This window comes from Leopardus geoffroyi, chromosome B4, assembly GCF_018350155.1.
Source record: "Leopardus geoffroyi isolate Oge1 chromosome B4, O.geoffroyi_Oge1_pat1.0, whole genome shotgun sequence".
In the NCBI taxonomy this organism is placed as follows: domain Eukaryota; kingdom Metazoa; phylum Chordata; class Mammalia; order Carnivora; family Felidae; genus Leopardus; species Leopardus geoffroyi.
Genome location: NC_059341.1, coordinates 82,671,775 through 82,679,197, shown reverse-complemented (window position 1 = coordinate 82,679,197; position 7,423 = coordinate 82,671,775). Strand labels below are relative to the sequence as shown.

The 7,423-nt window shown below is 38.5% G+C and overlaps 1 pseudogene; it reads right to left on the bottom strand.

Moving 5' to 3' along the window:
- Window positions 1–415: 415 nt before the first annotated feature.
- Window positions 416–1,342, bottom strand: LOC123591703 (annotated as a pseudogene).
- Between the last annotated feature and the right edge of the window lie 6,081 nt (window positions 1,343–7,423).

Here is a 7,423-nt window from a genome sequence, read left to right as displayed (position 1 = left end):
ATAGCTATCATCTTCACAAACCTTTTCCCCCTTCTTTTTGTATCATTGAAATTAGTGACATTTACTCAATCCTTTTGGATTGAAATTCTGTGCTCCTAAAAATAATATCCCTTCTACCCAGATTTCTCTTTCTCTATTTTTGCTTGTTTGACTTACTCCTACTTGTTAAGACTGAGTTTAAATGATATCCCCTCTGAAAACATTTATTGACTGTAGCTCAGATTGTGCTACTTTTTCATCTATAAAATAGCCTTAATAATTTCTTTATATGAAAACTTAACAGGTTGTAATTTATTTATTTCCAGGTCCTTCTCACTGGCCTGGAATTTAACTCTTTCTTGGATATGTAGTAAGTTGGCAGAGGGCTTGGTACACAGTAAGCACTCAACCATTAAAGCTTCAATTCTGAAATTCTTTAAAGATTCACAAGCTTTTTGACTATATCCTTGAAGGCTTGCTTTACCTGTTGGTTCTTTAGGGTATAAATGAAGGGGTTCAATAAAGGTGTGACTGTAGTAATGAGTAGAGCTACTCCCTTGCTAAATGTGTTCTTTTTTTTTGCTGAGGGGTTAATGAATGTGAAGAAGCAGCTTCCATAGGAGGGAGAGATCATGGTCATATGGGAAGAACAGGTGGAAAAGGCTTTTGTCCTTTGCTCCCTGAGGGGAGCTTCAGAATAATCCTGATTATGAACATATAGGAGAGAGTCAGCAGTCAGAGTGACCAGTAGGGTCACAGATGCCACAAGAAAGACAACCTTCTTGATGAGGCTTGAGTCTGAACAGGAGAGTTTCCAAAGGGGCTCATAGTCACAGAAATAATGATTCAGCCTGTTGGATGCACAAAAGTCCTGTTGACTCATCAGAGGGATTAGTGGTATAATAACCAATAACCCAGCCAGCCAAGAGTAGAGAACCATTTGGGTACAGACTCTGCTGCTTATAATGGCCATGTAATGCAGGGGTTTGTGTATGGTCACATAGTGGTCATAGGACATGGCAGCCAGAAGATAAAACTCTGTTGCCCCAAGGAATATTGCAAAGAAATACTGAGTGAAGCAGCCAGCTAAACTGATACTCTTATTCCCTGTTGTGATGCTGATCAGGACCCTGGGAATGAAAATGTTTGTGAAGGACATTTCTAATAAAGAGAAGTTCCAGAGAAAGAAATACATGGGAGTCTGAAGGTGGGAGTCCAGCAAGGTGAGGATGAGGATAGTCAGATTTCTGATGATGCTGAGTAAATAAGCAAGGAACATAAAGGTGAAAACCACCACCTGGAGTTCAGGGACATCTGTTAGACCCAGCAGGATACATTCAGTCAACCTGGTTTTATTTTTCATTGTTGAAAAATTTTGAGTCTGAAGAGAAAAAAGTGATGATAATAAAAGGTGAGAAAGGAAGAGGTGCTCTGAAATGGACAGATGAAATGTGAAGAGAACAAAGAGTGATGGACAGTGAACTTTTCCTCTGATGACTTGACCCAGACCAGTGGCCCATTTGAATGGTGTTGTATCCTTTCCAGTCTCGTTTGCCCTGTATAGAGAAGTTCTTGCCATGATTTTCCCACATGGTACTCTCCCCAGTGCCAACATGAGGCAAGTCCCTTCCTCACAGGTGATGTTCAGAAAGTTTGTGGAATGAGTTAGAAAAGGAATGCTTCCAGCAGCTGCTCCATTCCAGACTAGTTACTATTTCCTCCCCCTGTATTCACTTTCCATACTTCCCATTGATTCTATACATTGCTTTACTTTGTCTACTTAACTTTTCTTAGAATTGCTGTTTTTCTTACTCTTTCTGCTGTTTCTTTTTTTCTCATATAATTATAGTAGTCTCTTATTTATTTAAAATTTGTTTTTAAAGTTTATTTATTTTGTGAGAGAGACAGAGTAAAAGTGGGGGAGGGGCAAAGAGAGAGGGAGACACAGAATCGGAAGTAGACTCCAGGCTCTGAGCTGTCAGCATAGAGCCCCGTGTGGGGCCAGAACTCACAAACCATGATATCATGACCTGAGCTGAAGTCAGACACTTAACCGACTGAGCCACCCAGGCGCCCCTCTTTTTTTTGTTTATTTTTGAGAGAGAGAGAGTGACAGAGTGCAAGCGGGGTAGGGGGGAGAGAGAGAGAGAGAGAGAGAGAGAGAGAGAGAGCGCAGAATCTGAAGCAGGCTCCAGGCTCTGAGCTGTCAGCCCAGAGACTGATACAGGGCTGGAACCCAGGAACCCTGATATCATAACCTGAGCCAAAGTCTGATGCTTAACCGACTGAGCCACCCTGGAGCCTCCAGGGTTTTCTAGGAGATTCTATATTTAAGCATTTCAAGAGCATTTCAAGTCTACTGATTTGTGAACTCATGTGATTTAAGAGTCACATTATGTAGGAGTGTCTTTACTGATTTATTCAAGAAGTTTTCTGTGTGTTGTTATAAACATTTATAAAGCAGTAGCTTTCAAGAATTTTTTACTATAATACATTCTACATTTTATATCATTTTCTGGCATACATCTGTATCTGTATCATTTTCTGGCATACATCTGGCATACATCTGTATCATTTTCTGGCATACAATGTGATATTATTTTTTGTTTTATTCTATTTAAAACATTTTTATTTCAAATGCTGGTTGCAGCCCATTAAATTGATTCCAATCCACTAATGGCTTGCACTCCACAGTTGGAATCAGGGATCAAGAGAAGTTACACAATGTTCTGGATGCCTTTCCCCTCCTGGTTACCAACCTGCAATCTTCAGGGAGTGGCTGAGTGTTCACATCTGCATTAGATTCAGGCTTCACAACCACAGAGAAGTAAAATCAATGAAGTTATAAACAGGGAACATACTTCTTCACTTGACTATCATACTAGTCATAGTGGGATTCTATGAGGTGAAATTCTTAGAGGTGAATAAAGATTGTAAGGCCACATGATTAAAAAATAATATATTCACATTTTCTACATTATCTGCCACCAAGTCCTATCCTGCATTTGGAAATAACAAAACTTCTGGAAATAACAAAAACTTCCGGGGCTTCTCATGTAGAAATAGTCTTCTGTTGTCCCTTATTAGTATATTGGGTATTTACCTGTTTCTATTCTTCCACTAATTCAGACAGGAGCTGAATCAGAGTTCTTGGGTAGTCTATCTTCTTCAAGTGGACCAATAAATAGGAGATCAAAGAAGGATGAGGAGCAGAGTAGTTCTGGATGAAATGACGTTGTTGATTTTTCTCTTCTGGATGAAATGAGGTTGATGATTTCAGAAGGCAGATTATGTGCTCCCCCTCCCACCCCAGATTTATAATTTACTCAGAGTGACACAGGTTATATTCGCTCTCTTGAGAGCATGCACTGGGGAAGCAACAGAATGAGGAACACAAGTTGCCTCTGGAATCCTTGTTTGGAACAGGCTAATGAATGTCCTTTGTTGACAATTTTGGGAACAAATTCTGAACATATGGTTAAGGGATGAGGGTCCAGAGAGACTAGCTTAGAGGTGGGGTTGGGAGGAGCAAGGGAGCTACAGCTGCAGAGAAGAGGAAGACTATGGAGTCATACATTTGTCTTCCCCATGAGTGGAAATAGCTGCACTTGACCATGGATAAAGAACTTAGCCAGAACCATTTGCGGGCCACACAGTCCTGAAAAAAGTCCCATTTTCTAAACATCACTAACCTAGTTGTAATTAGCCCATCTATAGACTATTGGCTAAAGATAGTAAGCAGTAATTTTCATTTTTTTTTTTGCAATACCCATGCAGAAATAAAATACAGAATAGATAAAAGTGGAATGCTCAGATTGAGGTAGGAGTCTTATATTGGCCTGTGAGTTACTTCTGAGAAAACACTTGAACATTTTCGGTTGAGGGCAGTGAAGAACTTGCTTTATATATGTGTGTGTGTGTATACACACACACACACACACACACACACACACACACACACACATGGCTAACCTTTTGCCACCCGAAGGTGCCTTCACAGCAGTTAACTTAACCAAATATAACACAGTGACCCACTCTCTCTTGAATGGCACAAGAAATTTCATGTCTCTGAATCTCTCCTATTCTGTAAAACGGAGATCATAATGCCCATTAAGTAGGCTTGTAATTGTTAAAGACCAGTAGTTGGTATATAGTATATGCCCCACAAATATTTCCCATTTTCTCTTCTCCAGTGATGGAATCACTATAAAAGTGTATCTGGAAATAGTTCAGTTGTTTCTTTCAAATATGTTTATAGAGATGAAAGCAAAAATAAAAATGTATTCTGAGCTTTTGGGTGCATTTTTCTACATGCATCTATTTTATATATATATATATATATATATATATATATATATATATATATATACAATCAATTATATTGATCGAATCTTCATTTTACTTACTCATTTCTTTGTTCTATTAATTACTGAGATACAGATATTAAAATCTTTTTACTCTGTGTTGCATCTGGCTATTTCACCTTGTGGATATATGTGCCTTATAGATAGATATATAAGAAATATTTGGCCTTTGTCCCTCTTCCTGGCACAGAGCTCCTAAAACTCTTGGAATTTCCTGATTCAGAGGGATGTCTTTTACTTTGAATTTATGCTAGTAAGGTGACTTAGGATGAGGACCCTAGTTAGCCTTAGAATGTGGCTGGTCATCAGAAAGACCACATGACTAGAGGACTGGAAACTTTAGCCCCATTTACTGTTCTTTGGGGAGGGCAGAGGGGGATGGAGATTAAGTACTATTAAAAAGTTGAACAAGGTTATTTGGGGAGGTTCTGTGTTGGTGAACACATTGAGGTGCCAGGAGGGTGGTGTGTTAGGAGAGGGCATGGAAATTCTGTGCCTTCCTGATCCCCCACCCCCCATGAACCTCTTCCATTTGGCTGTTCCTGAGAGGTATCCTGTATAGGAAACTGGCAGTAGTACATACACCACTTGCATATTACTATGGGCAATATTTGGAAGGACGAACATTAGAATAGTAATGTTTCGGAGCCTGGAGCCTGCTTCCGATTCTGTGTCTCCCTCTCTCTCTGACCCTCCCCCGTTCATGCTCTGTCTCTCTCTGTCTCAAAAATAAATAAACGTTAAAAAAATTAAAAAAAAAAAGAATAGTAATGTTTCTTTCTGGATGTTGCAGTTTCTATGAATTTTTTCACTTTTCATATCTGTCTGAATTTTTCTATAATATTTGTTATGTATGTAATTTAGACAAGAAGGCTATCTTCTTACTCATTACATTTGTATGAATCATGTGTAAACAAATGACTAAGAACAGATAGCTTATTTGTCAGTGCAATCTTATTATTTTATGCTTGGACTGTGTTTATTGCTATTATTGCCTCTTTTTCTCTCTAAAGACATTATCCCCATTGTGCTTGGCTTAGGATTTTTTTTTGTCAAAGTAAATTATACTTTAAATTCATTAGAGACTTTGAATCAGGGCCTCCAAGGACTTTTTAAAGTAGTTTTCAGCATGCGTGTTTGGATGGAGGAAATAAACAGGGTCATAAGTGTAAAAACATGTTTGTCCAGAGAAAATCAGAACACCTACTTTTGCAGAGCTAGAGAGGCTTCTGAACTCCTCCTTGCTCTTTAAAGTTTATTATTTTCCTTCTAGTTTCCTAGCATAGAAATGTTTCCCAATTTTAAATTAGAATAGTATTTTTTACAAATTCAGAAACCATGTGTATACATATATGGTTAATATAGGTTCTTGGGGGGCCAGGGATTAGGAATATACTTAGCTGATACTATTAGTATGTTTTTGCTCAACTCTGAGGCTCACTAAGGTCATTTGAGGTATAGCTTCCTGGTGATACAATGAGGAATGCCAAAGGTGAGTACTGGCACGTTTTCAAGCCAACTGTCACCAGATCAAAAATGTGGGAAGGATTCATCCAATTCATCTTTAAGTTGGTGAAATCCCATGTACAGTGATTTGACTGGCAGAAACAAATTTATAATCACTCTCTCTACACCTCTCCATTTCTCTGTCTGTCTCTTCTCATCCATCTATCTGGTATCTATCTATATTTATATCCCATATGTCTCAATTACCACTGGTAAACATTCTATTTTTTTTATATCCACCATTTTCCAGTACTGGTATCACCAGTTTGCAAACCATTTGTCTTATAAACCCAGGGTAACGCCCCTTTTTCTATCATGATATCTGTAACCTGGCAAGGTAGTATAGTAATCTGTAGTTCATGGGAGTTGATTTTATGTATTTATGTATTTATTTATTATTTTTGGAGAGAGAGAGTGAGAGCGCATGAGTATGAGTGGCGGAGAGGGGTAGAGGGAGAGAGAGAATCCCAAGAAGACTCCGCACTCATTGTGGAGCCTGATATTTGAAAGTGGAGCCTCATGTATGGGGCTCAATCCCATGACCATGAGATCACGTCTTGAGCTGAAATCAAGAGTTGGACGCTTAATGGACTGAACCAAAGAGGCACCCCTATATTACTTAATTAAAATTCATAGTAATCTTATGATGTAGTATTCCTGTTAACTCTACTTCATATTAGGAATTTGGAGAACAGAGAGATTAAATGACTTGCCTAAGGTCACTCAGCTAGTAGAAAACAGATATGATTTGATCCCAGACAAACTGTTTCAAGGTCCATACACTTAATGCCTGTGCATTACTGAAACATGTATCACACTTCTGTTGGTTATGAAGGAGGGAAAGCAAAGTATGTTTTGATAAATCCTTCAGCTATTTGTAACTTTACCCATGGTTTTCAAATTATATTAAAATAATCATTCATTAAAGCCTTCTCTGCTGAGGACAGGGATGGAAAATAAAGGGATAACAGACAAACTTAGAAAGTCAGGAGAAAGGACTATTGAAGGACTGGTTTCTGGGAGAAATCTAGTTGACCTTTAAAAAATGCCTAGTTCACTAGGAGAGGGATCTGGAGAATCTAAGTAGGGCATAACCAACATCCTCCATATATTTTGCATTTTATCAGGCACCAAAACATAAAGCAAAACAGTTTTAGGATTTAGCTTTTGAGTACAAAAGTTTTAGAATAAAGGACTGTATGACCCATCAAAGTATAGCTCAAAGCAGTCAACTCCTGATCTAATAGGGGAAATCTCAACCAAAGTATGGGCTTAAAAAATGAATTGGAAACAATGCTGTGAACTGGGAGACCTGGAATATTTGAAAACAATTTCAGTAGCAGCAATTTTCAAGAGAAGCTTCCCATAGCTTAGCTTCCCAGTGGTATATTTCAGTGGAGCTGAGAGAATTACCTCATCAAAACCTGCTTATCAAGTTACAGAAGGAAATGAATGTGACTTGGTTTGCTTGGTATTGGTAGTCACTGTCTGATCCTGTCATATTGTGACATTGCTCCTCAGATCCGATTTCTGTGACTTTTATGTGAAGATTGGGCAGTAGTATGAAGTCAATG